The sequence below is a fragment of the Felis catus genome, chromosome A1 (assembly GCF_018350175.1).
Source record: "Felis catus isolate Fca126 chromosome A1, F.catus_Fca126_mat1.0, whole genome shotgun sequence".
NCBI classification, from domain to species: Eukaryota; Metazoa; Chordata; class Mammalia; order Carnivora; family Felidae; genus Felis; species Felis catus.
The window spans coordinates 61203415-61231350 of record NC_058368.1 but is presented as its reverse complement, the minus strand read 5'-3'; the positions used below and the strand labels follow the sequence as shown (position 1 = coordinate 61231350).

Genomic DNA, 27936 nt, shown 5'->3' with positions numbered 1-27936 from the left:
ACTACATACACTGACTCCTTTCAACAGGTTACCATCTTTCACAGAGTACAATAATTCAGGGACTCTAATAATTGCTAAATAAAAGCAAGCTTACAACTTGCACTTTGGCAAAGACCCAAAGACAAACAGGAATGGGAAAACTTTATAGTGGAAAAAGGGAAAACTTCAAGTATGCCTTGTTTAAAGGCTGTTAGCATGGGAAGGCTGTAGGTGGATTGCCTACAAGCACAGCACCTGATGTGATTGGTTAGGGGTAAATATTTAGCTTTCTTCATTTGGTCCTAAGTTGGAAGGTGGGAGGGAGGTTAGGGAAGCTGTCAGTTACTAACAAGTCCTGCTCAATCGGGGTCAACTACTACATAGGTTATAGACTGGCTTCCTGGAGTGGTTGCTAAAGGTAATAGGTTGACTTCTAGGACTGATTGATACAGATACTAAGTTGGCTTCCTGGACTGGATGCTGCAGATTGTGGGTCAGAATTTTATTTTTATATATGATATGACTATTGTCCATTTGTATCTTCAGTTTCTCAATTTACTAGTCACTCTGTAAAAGACTGTATGTATAATAATTTATCATGGTAAAAAGCTTATAATACAGGTACCATTACCACCCATATTATAAATATGAGGAAATTAAAACCTCTAAGAATTAAGAGATAGTTTAAGGTCACTTAGCTAAGAAGTGGCAGTTGATATACTTTAAGTGCTTTAATGTATTATTTCTAATTTTTATAGCAGTGATAACCAACAGAACTTTCTGTGATGAACAAATATTAATAATTTATTCTGTGTAATAAGATAACATGGCCACATGTGGCTAGTGAGCACTTGAAATATGGCTACTGTGACTGAAGAACTTAACTTTTAACTATACTTAAGTTTAATTACTTTAAGTATGTATTCATATAGTTCAAGTATGTATTCAAATTCATGGCTCCTGTATGAAAGAGCACAGCTCTATATAATACAGGTCACTGAAAATAGAGGAGTTTTGAGGGAAATATCTTAGTTTAGGCTGCATTAACTGAAAATCATAGACTATGTAACATAAACAAAAAAGGAAAAAAAAGTATTCTTCATGGTTCTGAAGGCTGGGAAGTCCAAGATCAGGGTGCCAGGATAGTCAGGTTCTCATGAGAGCCTTCTTACTGGTCTCAGACAGCTGTTTTCTTGCTGTGTCCTTACATGGAAGAGAAAGATCATTTCTCTCATATCTCTTCCCATAGATAAGATCACTAATCCCATTTATGAGGGATCCACCTTCATGATCTAATTATCTCTCAAAGTCTCCACAACCAAATACCATCATTGGGGATCAAGTTTCAATATATGAATTTTGGGAACACAAATATTCATTCCAAGCATCATTTTTAAACCTGAGACATCCATTTAGGAAAAAAAAGTAGAACTGCATTATATCATTTATATGTGTATATGTATATATGTATGTGTTTATATTATATATTCTCTATATGTCTATATATTCTGTATTTCATGTATATGCTAATGTGTTGATATAAAATAGAGTTATAGTAGCTATAAGAATAGAATAGAATAGAATAGAATAGAATAGAATAGAATAGAATACTACTAGTAGTAGTAACAACGGTAACAAGGAATAAAGCTGATTCACTATAATACTGAAAGATTAAGAATTCCAGTTGTTGAAGGATCAAGGAGGTAACTGAGTTGCCAAAGACCTTTCTACATCTCAACTGTGCTGTAGTCTCCATAGGAACAGTTGTCACTGGGTGCATATGACATTTTTGATAATCTTACTTCTATACCCCATTAGTTGACATTACTTGGTACTCTCAGTTCTTGAAAATCAAATGAGCCAAATACATTACACTTAATGTGTATAATTTTTCATTGAAATTAAACACTAATTTCCTCTTTAGTCCCATAAGCCTTTTATGATACACTATACTGTAAGTGGTGAGACATAGATATTCTTTCTCCCTATACAGGCATTTAGCACACACACACAAAATGGTAATCAGATACATAAAATTAAAAAAAATTAAATGCATAATTTCAGAAATAAGGATCTTAAAAGTTGTTATATCTCAATACATATTCTACTAAGCTAATATTTTATACTTTCCTTAAACCCTAAAAAATTCTTAATGGAATATATATTCTCCTATTATTGACAAATGCTAAGCATCAACTTCTCTATCCTTTTATTTTGCATAATAATATATATTTGCATAATAATAGATAATAATAGATAAAAGCATATTGCTTTAAGGATAACATTGCTTATGCCTCCATAATGGCAAATCTTACTTTTGAATCTACAGCTATAGGAACAATCAATTATGTTAATCCAGATGCTGCTTCTAGAATCTCATCTTTTATATTTTATTTTGTTTTAATGTTTTTATATAATTTATTCTCAAATTGGCTAACATACAGTGTGTACAGTGTGCTCTTGGATTTGGGAGTGGATTCCCATGGTTCATCACTTACATAGAACACCCAGTGCTCATCCCAGCAAGTGCCCTCCTCAATGCCCATCACCCATTTTCCCCTCTCCTACACTGCCCCCTCATCAACCTTCAGTTTGTTCTCTGTATTTAAGAGTCTCTTATGGTTTGCCTCCCTCTCTCTCTGCTTATTACTATTTTTCCTCCTCCCATCCCCCCGGGTCTTCTGTTAAGTTTCTCAGGATCCACATATGAGTGAAAATATATGGTACCTGTCTTTCTCTGACTCACTTATTTCACTCAGCATAATGCCTTCCAGTTCCATCCATGTTGCTGCAAATAGCAGGATTTCATTCTTTCTCATTGCCAAGTAGAATTCCATTATATATATAAAGCACATCTTCTTTATCCATTCATCAGTTGATGGACATTTAGGCTCTTTCCATAACTTGGCTATTGTTGAAAGCGTTGCTATAAACATTGGGGTACATGTGCCCCCCTAATGAATCGACACTCCCGTATCCTTTGGATAAATTCCTAGAAGTCCTATTGCTGGGTCATAGGGTAGTTCTATTTTTAATTTTTTTGAGGAACCTCCACACTGTTTTCCAGAGCGGCTGCACCAGTTTGCATTCCCACCAACAGTGCAAGAAGGTTCCCATTTCTCCACATCCTCGCCAGCACTTGTTGTTTCCTGATTTGTTCATTTTAGCCACTCTGACCAGTGTGAGGTGGTATCTCAGTGTGGCTTTGATTTGTATTTCCCTGAGGATGAGTGACATTGAGCATCTTTCCACGTGTCTGTTTGTCATCTGGATGTCTTCTTTGGAAAAGTGTCTATTCATGTCTTCTGCCCATTTCTTCACTGGATTATTTGCTTTTTGGGTGTTGAGTTTGGTAAATTCTTTAAAGATTTTGGATACTAACCCTTTATCCAATATGTCACTTGCAAATATTGTCTCCCATTCTGTCAGTTGCCTTTTAGTTTTGTTGATTGTTTCCTTTGCAGTGCTGAAGCTTTTTATCTTGATGAGGTCCCAATAGTTCATTTTTGCTTTTAATTTCCTTGCCTTTGGAGATGTGTCCAGCAAGAAATTGCTGCAATTGAGGTCAAAGAGGTTGTTGCCTGCTTTATCCTTTACTATTTTAATGGTTTCCTGTCTCACATTTAGGTCTTTCACCTATTTTGAGTTTTTTTTTTGTGTGTGTATGGTGTAAGAAAGTGGTCCAGTTTCATTTTTCTGCATGGTGCTGTCTAGTTCTCCCAGCACCATTTACTGAAGAGACTGCCTTTTCTATCAGGTAGTCTGTCCTACTTTGTCAAAGATTAGTTAGCCATATGTTTGTAGGTCCAGTTCTAGGTTCTCTATTCTTTTACATTGGTCTATGTGTCTGTTTCTGTGCCAATACTGCACTGTCTTGATGATTTCAGCTTTATAGTAGAGGCTAAAGTCTGGAATTGTGATGCCTCCCACTTTGTTTTTCGTTTTCAATATTACTTTGGCTATTCAGGGTCTTTTGTGGTTCCATACAGATTTTAAGATTGTTTATTCTAGCTTTGAGAAGAATGCTGGTGCAATTTTGATTGGGACTGCATTGAATGTATTAGTTGTTTTGGGTAGTACTGATGTTTTAATAATATTTATTCTTCCAATCCATGAGCATAGAATGTTTTTCCATTTCTTTGTGTCTATCAGAAAATACTAAGAAAAATTATATGCCAACAAACTGGACAACCTGGAAGAAATGCAAAAATTCCTAGACACCCACACACTACCAAAACTCAAATGGGAAGAAATAGAAAATTTGAACAGACCCATAACTAGTGAAGAAATTGAATCAGTTTTCAAAAATCTCCCAACAAATAAGAGTCCTGGACCAGATGGCTTCCCAGGTGAATTCTACCAGATCTTTAAAGCAGAGCTAATACCTATCCTTATCAAGTTGTTCCAAAAAATAGAAACAGAAGGAAAGCTTCCAGACTCATTCTATGATTCCAGCATTACCTTGATTCCCAATCAGAGACCCCACTAAAAAGGAGAATTTCAGGCCAATATCCCTGATGAACATGGATGCAAAAATTCTCAACCTGATACTAGCAAATCAAATTCAATAGCATATAAAAAGAATTATTCACCATGATCAAGTGGGATTCATTCCTGAGTTGCAGGGCTGGTTCAATATTTGCAAAATAATCAATGTGATACATCACATTAATAAAAGAAAGAAAAGGAACCATATGATCCTGCCAATAGATACAAAAAAAAAGCATTTGAAAAAATATAGCATCCTTTATTAATAAAAACCCCCAAGGTGGGATAGAAGGAACATACCTAAACATCATAAAAGCCATATATGAAAAGCCCACAGCTAATATCATCCTCAATAGGGATAAACTGAGAGCTCTCCCCCTGAGATCAGGAACATGACAGAGATGTCCGCTCTCACCACTCTGTTTAACATAGTGTTGGAAGCCCTAGCATCAGCAATCAGAAAACAAAATGAAATGAAAGGCACCCAAACTGGCAAAGAAGAAGTCAAACTTTCACTTTTTGCAGATGACATGATACTCTGCACCGAAAACCCGAAAGACTCCATCCACCAAAAGGCTGCTAGAACTGATACACGAATTCAGCAGTTGTAGGATACAAAATCAATGTACAGAAATTGGCTACATTTCTATACACCAATAATGAACAGAAAGAGAAATCAAGAAATTGATCCCATGTACAATTGCACCAAAAACCATAAAATACCTAGTAATAAACCTAACCAAAGAGTAAAGGATCTGCATGCTGAAAACTATAGAAAAACTTATGAAGGAAATTGAAGACACAAAGAATATTTTAAATTCTTCCTTTTTCCCAGTTGGGGGTTTTACTCCTCAGAATTTATAGCAATCTTTCATATGTTTAGAGACAGAAAATATTTTTTTTCATTTTTTCTTTTTTTTAAATTTTAAGACTTTAAGTAATCTCTACATCCAACATGGGATTCAAACTTACAACCCTAAGATCAAGAGCCACGTGCCCCGAAAGCACAGAGAATCTTAATGGTTTTATATTTCTTCCATCAATTCAAGTTCACCACCGTTGCTTAGTGAATACTGTTTTTGTGCACTGAAAATAATCACAGTCTTGATCCTCAAGTTAATTCCTTGGATTTGGGCAAATAGAGAGTAAACTTTTGAAGAAGCAAATTTTTGCAATAGAATGCTATGGTAACACAGATATACAGCATTTCAGTAAACTTTTAAGTTTAAGGAAAGCTTTCTAAGAGAAGGACTATCATATAATAAAGCTAATAATAAATCACCAAAATATTAACACCAAATGAAGTAAAACATCTTTTTTTGCTGTTTTCAGTTAGCCTCCAGTTATTTTGGATGCAGAAATTATATGGAAATTATTCAAAAATATTGTTTGTACCATGAATAAGAGCTCTGAAGCATTGGCATGCATTTGTTACCTTAACATGGTTTTGAAAATGGATAATCAATCTGCATTTATATTTTTGACAGTTTAGAAACAAAGTGAAATGAAGTAAGTTAATTATGAATCAAGACATGATAAATTACTCGTGCATAATCCCATTTTAGCATTTCCAAATGTTTCCTTGTCAATTCATAATGAATAAATGTAAATATATAATAGTAAAGTGACTGCTTGTTATGTATTTCCTGGATAGAAGACTCTGGATCATCAAATTAGGTCAGAATTACATTTTAAAAGTATTAACTAACCCAATGATATAAGAATGCATTAAGTAAGAAATAAGCTAACGTTTACCACTCATTGACTAATTAAATGATTCCTACAACAAATATTTTCTGAGCAATTTCCTATGTATTAAACACTTCTAGGTGCTAAGTATTTGGCAGTGAAAAACAAAACAAAGAAAAACAGGAAAAGTATCTGACTTCCTCAAGTCTACTTTCTAGATAGGGAGGATAAAGTAAACAAATGCAGAAATACCATACAGTATATTTTGCATGTGAGTGCATAAATATGAGTAAAGGTTAATACATGTTCATATGTATTAAACACACTTTGATTTGGAAAACCTACATATCCTTTTAAAAATGTCAGTGTTTATGGGGACAGTCCTTTATTTGAAACTTCTTTGGAAGATAGTCCATGTTAATATGTCTTTTGACTTCAGATGAGACTTTGCAGGCTATTAAATGTTAACAAAGGCCAAGCTGCTATTCAGATTTAGAGGTCTAGAATTGCAATTTATTCCTTAAGACTAAGAGATGATAACCTGACTGTTCAATTTGTATAATGTGTCTGAACAGGAGGAACAAATTGCAGATAGGTTGTTTGATAAATTTAAAATAGGATACTGCCTATCCTTTAGAGCTATTTTCATAGCACATTTGTAAGTAGCTCTGTATCATTGTGCAAACACTTCTTTAAGGATCAAAAATTTAAGCACACTTAACAGGGATGAAAAGATACAGAAAACTTCTCAATCTTTTATATTTCCCTATTTGGATATCACACGGACTTTGGTATAATAATTCTGCTATGTTAAAGTATGCAAATTTGGGTCTTTTTTGAGGTCTGAACTTTGAAGATACTCTTTAGTCTTTGACAGAAAATTTAGGCTTATGTAATTGTAAGAAACACCCATACTCTTCACTCAGACATCTGCAAATCATCTTCTGATTTCATTCAAACTGCTTACATATTTTACTTATTATTTTTAAAATTTTTAATAATTACTTATGTTTTCAGAGAGAGAGAGAGAGAGAGAGAATGAATGAATGAATGAATGAATGAATGAATGGGGGAGCAGTAGAGAGAGACAGAGACTGAATTTGAAGCAGGCTCCAGACTCTGAGTTGTCAGCACAGAGACCAAAGCCAGGCTCAAACTCGTGAACTGTGAGATCATGACCTGAACTGAAGTCAGACGCCTAACTGGCTGATCCACCCAGGTGCCTCTCATACATTTTATTTTAATACTATTTTATTGTTTTCAGTTTTAAGGAACACATTTTCTCACTCAGTGCTTCAACTTTTAGTGTCCAAATACAAATGATATTCCTGAATTTGTTAAGATAGACGTAGAATTCATTAGGAAAATACAATGAACAATGTGGTAAAGGAACATTCTCATAGAGAAAAAAATGTCAGCAAAGGTTTACATTGTTATAGATAGGGCTGATTAGGAGCTCTGATAGAGATAACTTCAACTTGCTGCTTCCTAAAAAGTGGAATAAGGAGTTCATTGATCAGCCTTGTTACCAGTATGCTTGATATCCTGCCTCAAAGGCAACATATAGGCTTTCCGACTGCCAAATTCAGGAAATTCCATGAGTGACTGGTGTGTTTCCTGTAACTATGGGACACAATTAATTCTGCTTAATTTCCTCCTTAAAGTGGGGAACAATGGTGAATCAGTTCATTTCTCTGCTGACTCAGTTACTCTTCAAGATATAGAAAAATGAAGCAACCCACTTTGGCCTTAGGAACTAATTTCAATTTTCTACCTAGACTACCAGAAATTCTTCAGAAGCATTAATTACTTCTTTGTACAATCATTTCTTTATTTCAGTATATTTATTTTATACTTTTGGATCTATTCTATTCTATTCTTTCCTAATAATTCCAGCTTTTATTGTTGGGAGCTTTACAATTGGCTCCTATATTTTTTTGACATGCCCTTATCATTGTATTGTTTTTCCTTGTTTTATTAAACACCTTCTTATTTTCTGGCACTACAAGATGCTTTAGATGCTTCTTATATATCTCCTACCCAGTCCTAAAATTAGTCATTTCTCAAAGGCGTCCTGTCAAACACATAGCAACTATCTCTGATCTGTTTAATGTCTCTATAATTCTACTTTTCCCATAATGTCATATAAATGGAATCATACACTATGTAACTTTTTCACACTGCTTCTTGCACTTAGAAATATGCTTTTAAGATTTACCTATATCTTTTCAAGGCTTGATTGCTCATTTTTTAAGTAATTCAATAAAATTCCATTAATGGATATATCAAGTTTATTCGCCCATTCCCCTAGTGAAGTGTACCTAGTTGCTTCCAAATTCAAGAAAAGCTGAGTAAAGCTGCTATTAATATTCCACATGCCAGTTTTGATTAAAATTTTCAAATCAGTTGGTAAATACCTAGGAATACAAGTGCCATCTTATATAAAAAGTCTATATTTTATCTTACAAGAGCCTGCTAAACTTTCTTCTATACTGGCTTTTCACTACCACCAGCAATAAACGAGAATGCCTATTTTTCCAAAATCTTTCCAGCAATATGTAGTATCTGTTTTCTAGGTTTTAGACATTCTGATAGGTATTAGAATTGTTGTTTTAATTTGAAATTCCCAGATAACAGAGTTTTGAGCATATTTTCAAATACTTATTTGCCTTCTGTATATCCTTTTTGGCGAGTTGTCTGTTTAGAACTTTGGCTCATTTGTTAACTTGGCTGTTAATTTTCTTACTGAATTTTTTGTATATTTTGAATATAAGTTCTTTTGCAGATAATTTCTCTCCATTTGTGGTATTTTCTCTTCATTCTCCCAACAGTGTCTATCACAGAGTAAAAAGTTTTAAATGTTAATAAGATTCAACTTACGTATTGCTTGCATTGATCATGGTTTGAAATTGTAGTTAAAACTCATCATAAAACACATGTCCATCTAGATTTTTGCTTATAGTTTAAGAAATTTAAGAGTTTAGCATTTTACCTTTAGCCTTATAATGAATTTTGCATTAATTTTGTAAAAGGTGAAAGGTCTATGTCTATGCTTATTATACACACACACACACATATATATACATATATATATACATATATATACATATATATGTATATATATACACACACTGTATATAATTGCTCCAGCATCGTTTGTTAAAAAAGACTTTCTTTCTCCATTAAATTGCCTTTGCTTTGCTCTTTCGTCAAAGATCAGGTAGGTACACTTTTGTGTGTCTATTCCTAGGCTATCTGTGCTATCCCATGGATCTACTTGTCTGTTCCGTTGTCAGACTATGCTGTTTTGATTACTATGACTTTATAAGAAGACCTAATATCAGGTGGTATAAGTCTAACCCTGTTCTTTGTCAGTGTTGTGTTGTATATACGAGGTCTGTTGCCTTTCTAGTTAATCATTTCAAACAGTTTGTTGATATCTACACAAGAGCTTGCTGTGGTTTTGTTTGAGATTGTGTTGAATCTACATATCAGGTTGGAAATTGACATCTTAACAACATGGAATCTCCTGATCCATGAACATGGAACTAGACCTACAGTGTGAGGATTTATGTTAATCTAGCAAGCAACTGGAATTTAATATTTGATGTTGCTGTAGACACCAGGACATTCAAAATTATAGTATTTGTTTTTTCTCCCTTCTCAACTTTGGTGTACCCTAAATGCTGGGAGGACAAAAGGCAAACTGAGGGCAAAAGGCAAGCTGACACCTCGTGTGATACGTATGACATTCCTTGGATACTCATGGCTACCTAAGAACAAAGGCAGGAGAGAAACAAATGGTGAAATGATAAAGATCACAGTCATGTAGGACATGAAATTCTATCATAGTTTGTAACTGTCTTAATGATTTACTAGAAAACCACAATTTTAACATTAGTCAGACCTTCAGGAACCTATAGACTCAATTTCCTGGAGCCCTAGTGTCATCTTCACCCCCACAGGACAGAAAACTATATATAATCAATCACTCCTCATTCACAATCACATGTGCAGCTCTTTTTGCCTGTGGGTCATATCACTCTGTTAAAATAAAAGCACCTTTTTGCATGGTAAAACATCTCAAGAATTCTCTTCTGACCCTTGTGCTCTAAGACACCACATCACTAAATACTCCTGTTAGAATTTTTTTATACTAAAGCTCTTTCAGCTCCAATCCACTATTATTATTCTGGAGTCTTATAGGTATGGTGGTAGGGTGTCCGGGAGGGGTCCATTCTATATTCTTACAATTATCAGTCTGTTAGCGGTCCTATAATTCTGGACTATAACTTTCAGAGATGTTTCTTCTAGCATAGCCTTACACCCTTTGTTGAGACAGAAAGGCTAAATGGGGGTGGAGTTAGAAAAAGCCTTGCATCTTATCTTTGGCACAAGATTCAAGTAAAGGCTTTGCCTTGAAGAGTATGCCTTCATTATGGAGAAGACTCTTGTTATATTTCAACCAGGGTGATACTTTCCTTCTCTCAGTGAGAGCCAGAAAGGGATCTTTTTAGGATCTTCACTTTAAGAAATTGGTGGGATCCTAGAAGTTAAGCCCATTAAAGTGTGAGGCTTCTTCTAAGACAATGGCCCCCAGGAAATCCTCATTTTTAGTTTAGTTTATAGTTAGCTTCCAGTAATTGGTCAAATTTACAATATAAGTTCCCCTACCAATTTATTTCTCCAATGACTTGTATTCTAGTTTAGCAGAAGTCCAATTGTGACTTTCTAAATTCATCTTTCCCTCCAATTTGGGGTGACTATTTGTCCTTCAAATCTTTTCTCTGAAGGGTCCAAGAAAAGCTATTGATTTTCACTTCATCCAGCTTTTTCTAACTAGTTGATCTTGCAAAATCATTGGATTTAAAAATCATAGGTATAATTTTTAAAATCTTTATAATAATCTATAGTTTCATGTACAAACTGAAACTGTAAGCCATTTAAATGCATTCGATAGGTAAATACTCTTTTTTTTAAACAGTTTAATTATCTGATTTTATAGACAAAACAATTTTATGAATCACATAATTATTTTAATTTCAAAAGATTAAAATGATGACTCTGAGAAACCTGTTTTAATCTAAAAAATTCACAAATCTTAATAAATTATTCAATGTATTTTACACTGGAATTGTAAGACTGTTACTCTAATAGATCAATTTTTCATATACATTTTAATATATATAATATCTAGCATTCACATATTCTTTACGATTATGGAAGTTCAATACCACGCTTTCTATTTTCTTAAACTTTTGGTACTTAATGAAAAATCTACATGGTTATAGAAGATGCACAGCTGCTAAAGAAAAGAAAATTACCTCCCTGATTAACTGATTTATTGGGAGATATTCTGATTATGAGAAATGGAGCTACAACCATTCAAAGATTCTTCTCATTTCTATGACAATTGTTGTGAGTTCCTTTACAATATTCACTTTGTCATGATCTTTCCAACTTAAAAGTTGGGTGGTTTAACTTAAAAGTGTGGGTTTAGACTCACAGTTCAGTTAGCCTATGTCCTGTGATTCATGTCATTAACATTAATTTATTACCCCTTCTATATTTTCTAAGATTCACACTGGCACCAACTGATGTAATAGAAAGAACAATGTCCATCCTTTCAAATAGAATCTTGTTCTATAAGGTTCACTCTTCTTTGCATTATTGTGGCTTTTTCCTCATTAATCTCATGACAATTATACTACATTCAGTAGATAACATTTGAAGAAAGTCCACTTCTGGAAAATAATTGATCAAAGATGTCCAGTTTTCTAATAAATATAAAGTGAATAGGGCCAAACACAAAAGTGACTGACTGACTTGCCTGACCTTGTGAGCAAAATATCGTAACAGAGGAGAAATTAAGAACACTAAGAGAGTAGCAGATAATTCTCCAATCATCTGCCATACCTGACCAAAAATATTTTAAATCCTAACTTTAGCAAACTCTGTCTTCTGTAGTAAAATAAAACATTTGATTTTATGCAAAATAGATACCACACCACTCTGTGAGGAGCTTAGGGGGATAGAGTGATGTGAGGAAAAGAGTGGGCTCCCTTCTCTTAGGTACAAATTTGGGGGGGAGGTGGATAATTAGGAATAGCCCTGCTAATCTGAAAAAGAACATGTTAGCATATGGGAAAGGGAGGTAAAGACACCTTCAAAGGCCTGACTCTAGTTATAAGATGAAATGTGTTGCACAACATGTTTGCTGACATTAGATTTGGCAAACAATTCATCAGGAGGAGGAGGAGGAGGAGGAGGAGGAGGAAGAAGGAGGAGGAGGAGGAGGAGGAGGAGGAAGAAGGAGGAGGGGAGGAAGAAGGAGGAGGAGAAGGAGGATAAAAAGGAGGAGAAAGAGAAGAAGAAAGAAGGAGGAGGAGGAGGAGGAGGAGGAGAAGGGGGAGGGGGGGAAATAAAAAACAGAAAACATGCAGGCCCAGCTCCAAGCTTCACTTCTATTATAGGACTAGAATGAGCACTTACTGTATTCACCATACCGACTCTGAAGAAATGTTTCTGGGCTAGAAAGGCATCCTGAGTAGGATCAACAGTGTAAGAAAGGATGTGTAATTCGAGTATCTCTCTTGTCAGTTCCAGTAAATAAATACTGCCTTTTCCTTTTGCACTCACATAACTACTCCACCTTCATGTCGTCCTCTCCTCTCCTCTCCCCTTTGTTTTCTCCTCTCTTTTCCTTATCTCATTCCCTTTGCTCTTCTTTCCTTTAAATCAAACAAAAAGAGTGTTTAATTTACTGAAAAATGTGTCGCGCCATGAATGATTTATACAAACACTTTCATAATCCATTTTGCAACAAAATCCCTGAAAATTAATTGTTTTCACCCATTGTTGACAAGTTAAGGTTTTACAGAGTCATTTCACATAGACTGAATAAAATTTGAACTTGGCTGGAAGAAAGACGAACATTCTCTCCTGTAATCTCAATAGACTTTCCTGCCAGTGGAATAGAACTCAAGATTCCCACAAAGGGTATACAGATAAACTGCGCTCAGTTTAAAACAAAACAAAACAAAACAAAACAAAACAAAACAAAACAAAACAAAACAAAACAATACCCAAAAATAAAATTCAAAGGTTGTTCCAACTTAGCAAGTAAAGTGTTTGTACAAACAAAATGTATTAGAGGCACTGAACTAGAACAAAGATGAAGAATTAATGTGTACCTTGCAGGCTAAGCGGGAACATAGAAAGGGGAGAGGAAGAAGAGAGTTTCAGAAAAACATTGTACCACCCAGTTGGTTTTTCTAGGCATGCTGGATGAGAATTTGATAACTTCCCTAGAGATACACAATTGTATACTGGTTTAACGACACACTGCATAGCCAATATAACTCATTGTTTAGAAAAATAGTTAATACATACTCTGTATTATTATTATTTTGGAGAAGGAATTTGTCATCTGCATAATTTCTGGTAACAAAGAAGCTCAACTGACACTGGTATATACATTCGCGATATTGATATATCGGCTATTTGAACCAAATATTAGTTCTAAAATAGGCAAAACCAGATTTTGTCTGTATGAACACTCCATGTCAGTCTTAGTCTATGATAGATTTGTTTTTCTTCTATTTCTCTAAATACAATTAGTTTTCTTTGGTCAGGGAAATATTTTCATTTTTGCTTCACGAAATCCACCTGCTTCAAGATAGACTGTGGATATTAAGCAGGCACCAGTTTTTTTTAAATTAATGTTTATTTATTTTTGAGAGAGACAGAGCGTGAGCGCGGGAGGGGCAGAGAGAGAGGAAGACACAGAATCCAAACCAGGCTTCAGGCTCTGAGCTGTCAGCACAGAGCCTGACACAGGGCTTGAACTCACATACCATGAGATCATTACCTGAGCTAAAGTTAGATGCTCAAATGACTGAGCCACCCAGGCACCCGCCAGTAGGTTGGTTTTTGTTTTTTTGTTTTTGTTTTTTTGTTTTTAAACTCAAGTGTGAACCTTGCTAAAGAAGCCAGATTCCTTCCTGAACTTCTGGGTTGAGTCAAGCCATGAACTGCTTACTACTCAACAAACCTTGTTGTTATTTCAGTGATAAAAATTCCAGAAGAAATTCAGGGGCTTATTTCCAATTTTGTTTTGGCTCTCCATACAGGTTCATACCACTAACCCTTTCATTAATGCATTTAGTAGATTGAATTTATTTCCACGGGCCATGAAAGACTGTGAGGCATCCTATGACCCCAGGTTCTTCTCTATACAGGTGCAGATGGTAAAGAAAAATCCTAAATAGGATATGACTAGTGAGTAAGGTGCCCTTATCCCCAATCTGCCATTGTAGGTGCCTGCTAACCAGCTCCCCCAGAATTCACAGTTTGTGATTTAATCCCCCGATTCCACACATACCCCAGAATGGATGTGAGAGTTCTGACATTTGGCAACAAGGGCATTGACTTGTTTATAAAACCACAGGCATTGCTGAAAAATCAGTGGCTGATTTTGGCAACATGAATGTTTTGATCTCAACCTGGATCTTACAAATCTTAAAAAACTAAGTAACAAAATACAGGACCTTCACATCTGAGGAATGTGATTACTATGCTTGCCTGTGTCTCTTTCTGAGGGGGATAGTTAGAACTGACATTTGCACATTTGTTTAACTTTCTTGAATCCTAATGACCATATTGTGATGTACACACATTTGGTTACAAGTCCTCCAAAGGCAGCCTTAGTGGGTATGTGGGCTAATTATGAAAGTACTACAAGCAATAGTCTACCAGTTGTGATAAACTGTAGTATTATGGTATACTGTCTTATGCCACAGTGGAAGAATCTTAATTAGCAGTCACCATGCTTGGACTCTCCAGTCAGTAACAATCTGTTGCTAGTAAATCCATTAACATACATCCTAGGCAGGATTGCTTTTAAAAGAGAAACTCATTCTAAACTAGTTCAAAGGTGATTGTTCTTATACATGTATGTATGTAAATATATATATTGTATACACATATACATAATAAAAATACTGACACAGTTAAAAAGTATTATTTTTGGCACTAACCAAGGACCAACCACCGAGATGATAATTTAACAAGGATTCTCTCATTGAATTCTCACAAAAAACCTATTTCTGTGTTCATTGTACAGTTGCGATAACCAAGACTCATCCATTTTTAGTCATTTGTTTATGTTATAACAGCCAAAAACTAGTTGGAAGAGGTTTCTGTGTGCTTATAATCACCATCGAATAGGAGCATGCCATAGAATCTGATTCACCATAAATGTATCTTATCTCCATTGGAAGGAATAAATTAACAGGCAGCTCCTTTTCATAGTATCTCATGCTCAATTTCTTGTCTAACTGTTGTTTCCTCACTCTCCCTTTCCCTTCCCCTTCTCTCCCCCCACCTCTGCTTCTCTCTGCATTTCCCCCCTAACTTCTTCTCCGCATACAAGCCTCCTCTGGTAAAAATTCCATAATCTGAATGGTTTTTCTGTCCAACCTAATTGGATTATATACCTCATTTAAAAATTATCAAAAGACAACCAACTGTTTAAATTAGGTTCAGAAGATGGCTGCTTACCATGTAGATATTTAACCCTATGAAACTCGTGAAGTAGTCAATTAAAAAAAGTGATTTTTAAATTATGAGTGTTGATACGGTTTTTCATATGATATGTTTGACTTATAGCTTAATGGAAAACCCAAACTAGATTAGTCAAATATCTTTACTTAAAAGCATTTATTCCAAGTGTTCTAAAATTTTAGAAATCTTATGTAAATCTTTCAATTGTATTACTTATATCTAAACATCCATAGGTATACAATAGTAAACTGTATATCTATTTTGAATCCCACTTCAACAGTGAGTCACTTCATGCTCATATTTTTCTTTCATTTACCCTAGAAACACCATTCCGTTCCTTCAAAGTACATCAGTGTCTGTAATTTCTTCACCTGCCCCGTTCAGCGTTTAGAATGTAATAGAGGTAAGGTTGACACCCTTGTCTGTTCTGCTATATTCAATTTCGCAGTCGTTAGCAATTCCATACAAGAGCCTGTCATTACTCTGAATCTATTTCATGTAAAAACTCAGGAAATTTATCTCAGGCTGTTTATTTAAAAGACAGACACCCTGAATTGGGACTGGGATATACATGTTCACCTTTATTCAATATTTTTCTGGCATATGCTATGACAAGTAAATTTCCATTTTGAAGTTGATGTTAAGCAGCCTCTAAGCAAGAAGCAGTAGTATTAGCAGCATAAGGCAAATGCAATAATCCCATTATCAATCCCTTTGCTTCTAGTTTATTCCCCACCAAAATCAATCATTTTAACTGCTGCTATGTAATCTTCCAAAATATCATTTTCATCATGTCATAATATTGGCCAAAATGCTATAGTTGTCAAAATTCATTGTCTCAAAGAATCAGAATAATTGCCTTCCTAGATTTTTTCACAGTTTCCAAACTGCCTTTCTAATTTATACATAAATACTGTAATATCAATGTTTTCCACACTAATTGAAGAGTTTGCCTTAAAAGCCTTCATACTTCATCTTCCTGATCTCCTAACACTCTTTGAAATAACACTGAAGATATGCTTCTTTATAAGTCATAACCTTCTCTATTTTTGCATGGGAATTTCAGAATAGATGTTTATCTTTTTCTGATCCTACCTCCCCGAAAAAGTCTGGAGTTGATTTGGTCACAAATTCTCTAGCCTCTACTAACTTGCGTATTAAAGGATAATATTGTGCACTGTGTCTTAAATTGTTCCAGGATTTGTGTAATGCAGTGTATGTCCTGCCAAACCGCTAATGTTGTTTTAGTCACGTAGAGCCCGTGATGTTACAACAGGGCAAAAGGTCGGAGGAAATGATACAAATTAAAGGACTAAAATACAGTTATAAAATCATTTAAATATGTTGCTTGTAATACACCCCCCTCTCTATATTCATATAGTATACATACTTATCATGTTATGTTGTAAAGAGAATAAAATTAAGACAATTTGTTAAATGTGTGTGTGAAAATACTGGCTGTGACCAACACTGGTTTGGGTAAAACTGAAAAAAAAAATCACATCACAGGTTTTAGCCTTAGTATACACAAATTTATATATGGTGCTTGGGTTTCATGAAAATAATACATTGCCCTTGCCAGGTTGTTTTTATCTTTGTTTTGAGTATGACAGAACATGAATGAAGCATGATTTTTCAAACCGTGTCCTGGAAGTTCTATCAATGTCACATTAGGTCACATGTACAACTATACTTCATCCATCAAAATTATTCTGACCTTCCCAATACAGTATCATAATATTTTGATTTTAAATCCTTATAATCTCAATCTGTCCCTTTCTTTAGTATAATGATAGTAATAATAGTATATTATATGTTCATGTCTTATTTCAATAGAAAGATGAGTTTTGAAGGTTGGAATCTTGCCTGGAGTTGGTATGTAGTTAGAAGATTTCCAAATATCTCTTATATTGGTTGTACCACTTTAAGAAATTTGCTCAATCTCTATACTTTTATCCTAAATATATATAAAATATGATGTAATAATTATTCATTTTTTCACTTCTTAATTTAATAAATATTTACTAGCTACACTTATATATCAGGTACAATGAGTAAAGTTACGGGAAAGGCAGAGTTCCCATCTTCAAGGTCTTACACTCTTATGAAAGCCAATGGCTAAAAATACAAATCTCAATTTCTGACATTCATAGGCAGCAAGAATAGGATAAATGAAAATGTAGACTCTGGCAACTGCCCAACCTGATCAGGCTGGGGAGGACACAAATATAAAGAAGCTAGTAATAATGGAAATTAGCATTTGTTGTTTACCATACAAAACAGAATACATTATCTGGTTTAATCACCCAACAAAATTTCAGGTATACTGGCATTCTAGATAGGATACTGAAGGCTAGATAAGTTCAGAAAACTACACTGGTGCCAGTATGTTTAACTAGTAGTTATACTACATGCTGTCAGAGAGTACCTTTACACTGAGGTCTGAATGATAAGTCTAAGAAAGAAAGAAAAAAAAAAGAGTGAGGAGGATAGATTCTATACAGACCTATGTCATGTTCAAAGGCCAAAGGAAGGAAAGCAAACTGCACATTTGGAATAAAAGTTTTTCAGGATCAACTGAATAAAGATTAGAGTGAGATATAACTCTAGTCTAGATTTCAAGTGTCATCATTACATCTTAAATTTAGAGACAATTTTAAGAAAGCAATGAAAGTGATACGAAGGTAATACAGATTTTAAGACAAGGCTATGGTAAGGTTTATAGGAAAGTATGCAGAAAGATCATTCCGCCTGCAATGCAAAAAATAAATTGCAGAAAGTCTCATTCTAATAAAAATAGGTCAAATTATTTAGAATGAACCTGAAATGAGGAGAATTCTACCTAAACTTTAAAGGCATAACCTAAAATTTTAAAGAAATGGAAAAAAAAATAAACAGTTTGAAATTTCCATGCCAACTTACAGAGAAAAGCCTGAATTTATAAAGGTAAACAGAGTATTGAAGCAATGAATTCTTATTCTGATGGCATTTGTGGATACGTCAAACTCAGACCTTAGTTTCAAAACTTTCTGTAGTTAGGAGGAAAAAAGTCAAAGCCAAAAAAACCCAAAAACAAACAAACAAAAAAACCAAAAAGACCCCACCAAGGTAGGAAGTTTCTACGAGACTCTGCCCTGTATTATGGTGATAGCACAAACCATAGTAGTAGCAGCAGAGAAATACACCATCCTACCCTATCCACAATAAAACTGAGTTGGTGCTGAGTGGGGCAAAATGTCACAGCAACAACTATCAAGTTGAGGAATGGGAATTCCTAAAAAGCAGTGACAGCAGACAAGCAATGTACAAATTCCTGCCCTAGTTATACATGGCCTGTGCCGATCAAGAAACCTGAAGTAAGAGACTTGAATCTTCCTAGTTTCAGTCTGGTTATACCCCAGAAAGCAAACACAAGATATTTCAAAAGCACTTTTTTTTTTCCCTTAGACAATGGTCAGCACACAAATAAACCAGGTGCACAAGGAGGCAAAGGAACCCGACAGATCAACACGTTTTTTGCATATTCACATTGTCAAATTCCATAGTAGCCTGAAAAGATCAATATGAAACAACTTTGGGCAAGTTATACTACAAGGAACATTATGAGGCTTTATTTAAAGATATTTAAAGAAGATTTAAGTCAGTATATTTTTCATGCTCATCAGTCTGAAGACTCAATTATGTAAGGCTATAGTTACATACAAAATTCTTAGTAGATTCAATTCAATATTAAGTAAATTTTCAACAATTTTTAATGGAAATAGATAAGCTAAAATTTATGAGAAAACCCAAGGAAGAGCCAAGACATTCTTGAAGGCTAAAGAACATTATGAAAGAAGTTACTCTACCAGATACAGAGATTTACTACAAAGCAAAATGAGTAATACTTTTGTTTAGTCACAGGCAAAGATAAATAAATGTCTGAAAGAGAAAAAAAGAGCCCCTAAATAAACCTATGTATGTACGGTAATTTGATGCATAACAGATGTGCCACTGCAAATCAATAGAGAAAGAGTCTTTTTATTTTTTATTTTTTTAAATAAATGGAGGTTGGCATTACTACACTACTATAAAGATTTTGTAAGACAGAATATTTTAGGTAGCATATCAATAAATTCAATACTTGGTAGGAAGAGAAGTTTACAAAGAAAACTCAAAAACAACTCCAAGGGACTAAAAGCAAATGAACAAAAAGAGAATGGCACTTATGGAGACGAAGTGGGCAGAAAAACGCAATTATTCAGGAGGTAAACATTGTCAAATTTTTGAAAATATCCTTTGGAAACTTCATCAAACATGATATTCGAATTGTTGGTGCAATTTTTATTGATGTGAAAAACTAACATATTGTGAGGAATTCCTGGAGTGATAAAGCCAATTGTGATTTACTGTAATGGGCTCCATGTATATGTGGAGGAGAGCTTTGATTTGGCTTCTGTTACATTCCTCTGAGATCATTATTTAGTCACTGTGAGCAGAATATGTAACAGGATTGTCACATGTAGGGTGGAGTAAAGAGCAGATATCAACAATTTCCTCCGTGTTACACTACAAAAGAAAAAAAAAAGGAGAAAAGCCAATGAAACAGGTAAAGACAATTTCCCTGGAATTCAGAATTTGCTGAAGATAATTCCTGATCTGAATGGTCAAGCTCAACCATGATTCTGCAGCCTCTGCCGTGGAGAACACCTCCCATGCTTCACACTTTAAAACTACCAGAAGCACTAAGGCCTTGATCTTGCTCCTTCCACCTTATATGCAGACAAGTATGTGGTACCTCCAGGGAAAAATAAGTTCATAATCCAAAACATCAGGTACTAAGAATCAACCTACAATAAAGAAAAAGACATCAGAATGAAAAACCTACACTACATAAACCAGATATGATGGAACACATGAAAATATAAGAATAATATAAATATGAAGAATAATACCTCAAAGAGATGATACATCATAACACCATGAAAAAGAAAGAGCTAGTTAAAAACAAAACTGAGAATAAATATTAGGGAAAAATAATGATTTGGAATAATTCACTAGATGGAGAAATAAGAGAATTAATAAGATTTAAAAATATAAATTAAACTGGAAATTCAATAAAGAAACTCATAAAATTCACATGAAAATAAAAGAATAGGTGAAATATAATAAAAAGTATTAGATGTGTAGGACTACTGCTAACAGAGTCCAGATTATGAAAAAGAAAAAAAAAACTAATATGTAGAATTTCAAAGAATTATAGGAACATAAAAGACCTCTGATTAAAAGGAATATCATACTTTCAAAGAGAATAGTTACAAAAACCATATACAGAATAATATCATCAAAGGAAAAGTAATTTTCCAAAGCTGCTAAAGTTAATACAGTCTTAAAGTAAAAAAAAAAAAAAAAAAAAAAAAAAAAAAAAAAAAAAAAAAAAAAAAAAGAAAGAAAACAAGAAAAAGAAAAAAAAATCAAATTTTGACCAGGAGTCATAGTAGTGACAAGGGAAGAAGAAAACAGTCAGTAATCTTTTCTAAATTTTGATAGAAAAAAAATTGAAATACTGATTTTATGCCTAACCAATGTATTAATAGAACATGAGTATATATTTATGTTCTCTATATATGTAAAGTTTAAAACGTTCCCCATATCAATCTTTGGTAAAGACTCTTGATAGAAACAACGAGAGAGAGAGAGAGGGAGAGGGAGAGAGAGAAATTTTTCAAAGAGAGAACTAAAAATATAAATAGGAAGTACATATGAACAAATATTTGATAACAAGAAGAAACAAAATTGTTTGATAAACCTCTTTCAATACCAGTCAAGTAATGATGGGAAAAGAATCAAATAAACAAAACAGAGTTAAAAAAATAATATAAATAAATAAATATTAAAAAATAGGACAGAAGTTCATCCAAAGAGTGCCACACGCATGGCCATGCGCAAGCAGCCCTGACAGGGGTTAGCACCACCTCAGAGCCGCTAGTGCTCTGGAGAGAAGTGAAGAAAAACCACACATATCAGTTCACTGCAGCCACTGCAGCAGGGAAGGGAGCAGACATCCAGTCTAACAGCAGGCCGCGCCCACCAATGACAGCTTCTCAGGGCACAGCACAGGGAGAGCATCCTGCATTGTAGTGCCACGACAGCTCTGGCAAATGCCTGGTCTGACTCAACTCAAGCACAAGGTAGTCCCAGACTGGCCCACTAACAGCACAGGGACCAAACGATGTCCACAATAGGCAAAGAGAGACATTGCAGACAACTGAACTGAAGGCAAATGTGACTCAGTCACAACAGTAGGACGCATGCAACACACAAAGGAGACAGCCTTGAAGCTCCAGGTTCTGGTACACAAGAAACATTGAACTGCAGGGCACTACCTGACCACTTCTTAAGAAGGCTGCCATCGCCAAGAGCAGGAGACTTACCTGACTTTCCTAACACACAGAAAGAGACACAGAGAATCAGACAAAATGAGGAAACAGAGAAATATATCCCAAATGAAAGAACAGGATAACATCACAACAAGGATGGAGATAAGGAATGTGCCTGATAGAGAATTTAAAGTAATGGTTATAAAGATACTCACTGGGTTTGGGAAGAGTAAAGGATCTCAGTGAGACTCTCAATGAAGAGATAGAAAATATTAAAAATAACTAATCAGAGAAGAAGAATTCAATAACTGAAATTAAAAATGCACTAGCTGGAATAAATAGTAAACTAGAGGAAGCAGAAGAACAGATCAGCAACCTAGAGGAGAGAGTAAGGGAAAGCAATCAAATTATGACGAAAGAAAAAAAATAATATAAAATGAAAATGGATTCATGAACTCAGTGACACCATCAAGTATCACAGCAATCAAAGAGGAAAAGAGAAAAGGGGAAAGGAAACATATTTAAAGAAATAATAGCTGAAACCTTCCCGAATCTGGGGAAGAAAACAGAAATCCCAATCCACGAGGCACAGAAAGCCCCCAATAAAATCAACACAAGGAGCTCCCCACCAAGTCACATATTAATTAAAATGGCAAAAAAGTAGTGATAGAGATTTTTAAAAGTAGCAAAAGAAAATAAATGAGTTACATATACAGGAAACTACATAAGCAATCAGCTAATTTTTCAGGGGAAATTTTGAAGTCCACAAAGCCGTGAAATATTCAAAGAAAGGAAAAAAGAATCTTCAAATAAGAAAACTCTACATTCTATCCAGCAAGGTTATTATTCAGAACTAAAGGAGAGGTAAGGAGTTTCCCAGACAAATTTAAAGGAGTTCATCATACTAAACCAGCCCCATAAGAAATGTTAAAGTGGACTCTTTGAGTGGAAAGGAAATACCATAAGCAGGAGTAAGAAAAGTAAGAAGCATAAAAGCAGTAATATTAAGTATATCTACAAAAATCAGTCAAGGGATTCACAAGATAAAAAGATGTAAAGTACAATGCCATCTACCTAAAATGTGGAAGAGAGAAGTAAAAATGTAGTGCTTTTAAAATGTGTTCAAACTTAAACAGTCATCAAGTAAATACAGATTGCTATATGCATAAGATGTTATATATAAATCCAATAACCACACCAAATAAAAAACTGCTAGGGGTGCCTGGGTGGCTCAGTCGATTATGTGTCCAAATTCTGCTCAGGTCATAATCTCGCTGTTCCCAAGTTCGAGCCTCGTGTCGGGCTCTGTGCTGAAAGCTCAGGGCCTGGATCCTGTTTCAGATTCTGTGTCTCTCTCTCTCTCTCTGCCCCTCCCCCACTTGCACTCTCTCTCCTCTCTCTCTCAAAAATAAACTTTTTTAAAAAAATTGTAATATGTATACAAAAAATAAAGAGAAAAGAATCCAAGTATATCACTAAAAAACAGCAAAATGTGAGAGAAGGAGGGGGGGAAGAAAGGAACATAGAGAACTACAAAAACAACCATAAAACAAGCAACAAAATGGCAAAAAGCCTATCAATAATTACTTTGAATGTAAATGGATTAAATACTTCAATCAAAAGACATAGGGTGATGGAATGGATAAAAAAGCAACACCCATCTACATGCCCAGTTCAAGAGACTCTTTTCAGACCTAAAGACAAATGCAGATTGAAAGTGAAGGAATAGAAAATCATTCATCATGCAAATGGAAATGGAAAGAAAGCCAGGACAGCAATATTTATATCTGACAAAATAGATTTTAAGTAGGCTCCTTGCGCAGTGTGGGGCTTGAACTCACTATCTTGTTATTGAGAGTTTCATGCTCTACCAACTGAGCCAACCAGATGCCACTCTGACAAAACAGACTTGAAAACAAATACTGTAACAAGACGCAAAGAAGGACACTACATAATCATAAAGGAAACAATTCAATAATAAAATGTAACAACGGCAAATATTTAAGCAGTGAACACGGGATCATCCAAATACATAAAGCAGCTAAAAACAAGCATAAAGAAATTAATCAATAGTAATACAATAATAGTAGGAGACCTTAACTGCCCACTAACATCAATGGATAGATCATCCAAACAGAAAATCAACAAGAAAATAATGGCTTTGAGTGACACATTGGACCAAAGGGAAGTACGAGATATATTCAGAACATTACATTACAAAACAACAGAATATAGCTTTTTTGAAGTGCACGTGGAACATTCTACAGAATATTAGACCACAAAACAAATACTAAAAAATTTTAAAAAGGCTGATGTCATACCATGCATTTTTTCTGACCACAATGTTATGAAAATAGAGACCAACCATATGAAAAACTCTGGAAAGAACACAAAACATGGAGGTTAAATAATGTGCAACTAAACAATGAATAGGTCAATCAAGAAATCAAAGAGGAAATAAAAAAAGTTACATGGACACAAATTAAAATGAAAACACAACTATCCAAAATCCTTGGGAGGTAGGAAAAGATGTTCTAAAAGGGAAGTTTATTTCAATACAGGCCTACCTCAAGAAGCAAGCAATTTCTCAAATAGGCAACCTAACCATACACAAAAAGGAGGTAGAAAAGAAAGAACAAACAAACCCAAAGCCAGTAGGAGGAAGGAAATAATAAAGATTAGAACATAAATAAACAGACTAGAAACTAAACCTATAACTGGAAATATGTAACTTTCCAAAACTGAATCAGGAAGAAAAATAAAATTTGAACAAACCAATTATCATCAACAAAATTGAATCAGTAGTCAAAAAATTCCCAATAAAAATCCAGGACCAGATGTCTTCACAGGTGAACACTACCAAACATTTAAAAGACAGTTAATACCTATTCTCAAGCTATTTAAAAAATATAGAAAAGAAAGCTTCCAAATTCATTTTATGAGGCCAACATTACTCTGATACTAAAATCAAATAAAGATAGTACAAAAAAAGAGAACTATAGCCAATACCTCTGATGAACATAGATGCAAAATCCCTCAACTAAATATGAGCAAAATGGATCCAACAGTATGTTAAAAAGTCATTCATCAAGATTAAGTGACATTTATTCCTGAAATATCAGGGTGGCTCTATATTCACAAAACACTCAATGTGATAAATCACATCAATAAGAGAAAGGATAAAACCACATGATCATTTCAATAGATGCAAAAGAAGCATTTGACAAAGTACAACATCTGTTCATTATCAAAAAAAAAACACTCAATAAAATAGATTTAGAGAGAATATACCTCAGCATAATGAAGGCCACATATGAAAAATCCACACCTGAAATCATACTCAATGGTGAAAAACAGAGTTTTCCCCTAAGATGAGGAACAAGACAAAAATATCCACTCTTACCACTTTTATTCAATGGAGTACAGGAAGTCCTAGCCACAGCAATCAGAAAACAAAAAGAAATAAAATACATTTAAATTGGTAAGGAAGAAGTTTAACTTTCACAATTGGCAGACAATTCTATAGATAGAAAACTGTAAAGACTCCACCAAAAAAAAAAAAACTACTAAAACTGATATTCAATAAGATCACAGGATATAAAATCAATATGCAGAAATTTGTTGCATATCTGCACACTAAAAATGAAGTAGCAGAAAAAGAAATTAAGAAAACAGTCCCATTTACAATTGCATAAAACATAATAAAATACCTAGGAATAAACTTAACCAAGGAGACAAAAGACCTGTACTCTGAAAACCTAGAAGACATTGATGAGAGAAATTAAAGACAACACAAATAGATGGAAAGATATTCCATGCTCATGGATTGGGAGAACAAATGTCATTAAAATGTTCATACCACAGATTTAAAACTATCCTTTTCAAAACACCAACAAATTTTTCACACAGCTAGAACAAATCATACTAAAATTTGCATGAAACCACAAAAGACCCCAAATAGTCAAATTAATCTTCAAAAAGAAGACAATTGGAGGTATCACAACCCCAGATTTTAAAATATGTTACAAAGCTATAGTCATCATAAAAATATAGTATTGTCACAAAAACACACACATAGATCAACAGAACAGACATCCTAGAAGTAAAGCACAACTATATGGTCAATTAGTCTTTGACAAAGGAGGCAGAAATATACAATGGAAAAACATCTCTTCAACAAATGGTGTTGGGAAAACTAGATGGCTACCTGCAGAAGAATAAAGATGGACTACTTTTTTATACTATATACATAAATAAATTCAAAATGGATTAAATGTGAGTAAATGTGATCTCACCTAAATGTCAGATCTGAATCCATAAAAATTCTAGAAGAGAGCATAGGCAGTAACTTCTCTGATACTGGCCATGGAACCATTTTTCTAGATATGTTTCCTAAGGCAAGAGAAACAAATGCAAAAATAAACTATTGAGACTAAACTAAAAAGCTTCTGCACAGCAAATGAAACAATCAACAAAACTAAAATACAACCTATCAAGTGGGAAAAGATATTTGAAGCTTCCAAATGAAATCTAACAAGAAACAAATTCAGCAAAGTTGCAGGACAAAAAACCAGCATACAAAAATTGGTTATATTTCTATACGCTAACAGTGAACAATCTGAAAAGGAAACTAAGAAAACAATTCCATTTAAAATAACACCAAAAATAATAAAAACTTAGGAATAACCAGAGAGCAGAAGAAAGAAAGAAAAAGAAAGAACAGAAAAATTGCTTGAAAAAAGGATGACCAAAAAATTCTCAATTTGATTAATGACAAATACACATTTAGAACCTCAATAGTTCAAAACATGCAAAGAAATCCACACTGAAATCCATTACAATCAAAATGTGAAAAGCCAAAGATAAACAGAATCCTGAAAGCAATAAGGGAGAAGCAAGTCATCCCAAAGTACCCTTAATACAATTCATAGCAATGTTCTTATCAGAAACCATGGAGACAAGAGTGATTGGTGTAATATTTTCAAAGTGCCAAGAGAGATTAGTGGCAACCAGTAATAGCAAAACTAACATTCAAAAATCAATCAGAAATTAAAGCATTCCCAGTAAACAAAGGTTGAGACATTTGGTCACTAGGAGACCCACCCTGCAAGAAATGCTATTATCTTTCAGTGTCAGACAGTAGACAGTAACTCTAAGCATATGAAGAAATATTGAACTCTGGTGAAGATAATCACATAGGTAAAAGTAAAAACCACTACTGTATTTTTGGACTGAAAAACTTCCTTTCATTTCCATATAATTTAAAAGACAAAGCATAAAACAATAATTATAAAGCCAAATTAATAGTCACATAATGTTTAAGAATGTATTTATGAAATAACATGATAAGGAGCTATATAGAGTGGAAGTGTTTTTATGCTATTCAAGCTAAGTTGATACCAATTCAAAGTCAATTGGTATAAATATGGGTTGTTACTCTGTATGGTAATCACTAAGAAAATATCTAAAAAACACAAAAGGAAATAAGAGGGAACTAAAAAGATATACTACAAAAAAATAAATAAAACACAAAGAAGCTAGTGATAGAGAAAATGAGGAACACCAAAAGGTATATATCATACAGAAATCATATGATAAAATGACAGAAGTCTTTCCTGACCAGTAATTATTTTAAATGCAAATAGACTAAACTGTCCAAAAGCTAAAACTCATAGTAAAACTGTTAAAAGAAAACACAGGGGCTAATCCTCATGACCTTCAATTTGACAATTAATTCTTAGATATGACACCAAAAATATAAACAGAAAAGGAAAAAGGAAAAAAAAAGAAAATATAAAAGGAAAAAAACAGATAATTTTGACTTCATCAAAATTAAAAACTTTTGTGTATAAAAGCA

The 27936-nt window shown here is 34.1% G+C and overlaps 1 long non-coding RNA gene across 3 annotated transcripts in view; it reads right to left on the bottom strand.

Annotated features, from left to right (window-relative positions):
- The window catches only part of LOC123384639, a 491342-nt gene that overhangs the window by 96492 nt on the left and 366914 nt on the right, over positions 1-27936 (bottom strand). Inside the window, exons 4-5 of one of the 3 annotated variants that reach the window (XR_006596057.1) lie at positions 26375-26471; positions 16823-20268 (exon numbers count right to left, since the gene is read on the bottom strand). The exons of 1 other annotated variant lie outside the window; for it this stretch is intronic. This is a non-coding gene — a long non-coding RNA (uncharacterized LOC123384639). Of the gene's footprint in view, positions 1-787; positions 1183-16822; positions 20269-26374; positions 26472-27936 lie in introns of those variants that run through there. One more of the 3 variants, XR_006596053.1, reaches the window with a different exon arrangement.